The sequence below is a fragment of the Salvelinus alpinus genome, chromosome 3, assembly GCF_045679555.1.
Source record: "Salvelinus alpinus chromosome 3, SLU_Salpinus.1, whole genome shotgun sequence".
Classification (NCBI taxonomy): domain Eukaryota; kingdom Metazoa; phylum Chordata; class Actinopteri; order Salmoniformes; family Salmonidae; genus Salvelinus; species Salvelinus alpinus.
Genome location: NC_092088.1, coordinates 27,398,877 through 27,401,100, shown reverse-complemented (window position 1 = coordinate 27,401,100; position 2,224 = coordinate 27,398,877).

Below are 2,224 nucleotides of genomic sequence, written 5' to 3'. Positions count from 1 at the left end.
TATGGCAAGAACAGCTCAAAAAAGCAAAGAGATACGACGGTCCATCAATACTTTAAGACATGAAGGTCAGTCAATGTGGAAAATGTCAAGAACTTTTACATTTTCTTCAAGTGCAGTCGCAAAAACAATCAAGCGCTATGATGAAACTGGCTCTCATGAGGACCACCACAGGAAAGGAAGACCCAGAGTTACCTCTGCTGCAGAGGATAAGTTCATTAGAGTTAACTGCACCTCAGATTGCAGCCCAAAGAAATGCTTCACAGAATTCAAGTAACAGACACATCTCAACATCAACTGTTCAGAGGAGACCGCGTGAATCAGGCCTCCAAAGTCAAATTGCTGCAAAGAAACCACTACTAAAAGGACACCAATAAGAAAAGACTTGCTTGGGCCAAGAAACACAAGCAATGGCCATTAGACTGGTGAAAATCTGTCCTTTGGTCCGATGACTCCAAATTTGAGATTTTTGGTTCCAACCGCTGTGTCTTTATGAAACGCAGATTAGGTGAATGGATGATCTCTGCATGTGTGGTTCCCACCGTGAAGCATGTAGTGGTGTAGGTGGTGTGATGATGTGGGGCTGCTTTGCTGGTGACACTACTTTATTTAGAATTCAAGGCATACTTAACCATCGTGGCTACCACAGCATTCTGCAGCAATACGCCATCCCATCTGGTTTGTGCTTAATGGGACTATCATTTGTTTTTCAACAGGACAATGACCCAAAACACACCGCCAGGCTGTGTAAGGGCTATTTGTCCATGAAGGAGAGTGATGGAGTGCTGCATCAGATGACCTGGCCTCCACAATCACCCGACCTCAACCCAATTGAGATGGTTTGGGATGAGTTGGACCGCAGAGTGAAGGAAAAGCAGCCAACAAGTGCTCAACCCTTAAATGAGTAGGTGTGTCCAAACTTTTGACTGGCACTGTATATATCACATACAAATAGAACTCAATTGACCAAACATTACATTTGTTTCAATATGATTTAAATACTGTATAGGCCTAGGTAGAGTATAGGCCTACTATATATATTTTTTTAATGCAGTCATCTTGGTTTTCATTTTACACATCTTTTTATCATTCGCTTGTTCAATTGCAAAGACATTGGCTACTGTATTTGTAGTCAACTTCGTTCCCAAGTTATCGACGGTCACAGAGAGACAGATAAACAGCTTGATTATATGTTTAGTGGAGCTCTTCTGTGTATATTGTGATGGGTAAGGGCAAAACAAAATCATCTAATAAAGCACTTAGCTGTTGAGCCTGGTCTCATAGACTAGACGTAACATAGTAAAAGTAAATCCGTTTTGTTTGGTTACTTAAAGAAAAAACGGTAGTAGGGTGGTATAACGTATAACTCAAACGTCTAGCAACCCAAAGATTTCGAATCACGGACAACTTGAGCATTTTAGCTAATTAGCAACTTTCATCTACTTCCTACTTTTTAGCTACTTTGCAACTACTTAGCATGTTAGCTAACCTTTCCCCTAATGCTTTTAGCTAACCCCTCCTCTAAACCTATTCCTTTTAGCTAACCCTTCGCATAACCTTAACCCTTTAACCTAACTCCAAAACTTAACCCTAAGTTTAGCAAATTCTTAACATATTGTACATTTAGCAAATTGTAAATTTGTAACATCATACAAAATGGGCGATGGACATCCAAAAATGAATATATATCATACGTAAGGTAACATATCATACTAAGTGGAGTGTCTCTGATTTACGTACAGATTAATGCAAAATGCTACTAGACCAGGTTGAGCTGTTCTACCAGTGGTCTGAAGTAGTCGACAAATAACCAGCGTTTTCAAGTGCAACTTCACTAACGATGGTTTTGGAAAACAGTTTGGAGATTAAACGATGCTCCTACGAAGGTTCCAATGATGAAGTTAGCCTTAAGATGCTTTTGGGATACCGGGCTCTAGTCTGGAGCATATGTCAAACCCCAGTCCTGGAACGTTGAGTGTCTGCAGGTTTTCACTTTTCCTGCTGCTTGATTGGTCAATTAAGGTAATTGATTAGTTAGGAACTCCCCTCTAGGTCTAGGTCTTAATTGGACACAAATTGAAAGGAAATTAACAAAAACCAGCAGACAAACAGCCCTTCAGGAATTGAGACACCCCTGGCCTCTAGCAAGATGGCCAAGGGGCAGCTCCACTCTCACTACTCTCCCTTTGACCTCGTTGTGGAGGTGTAAGACAGCGTAAGAACAGAA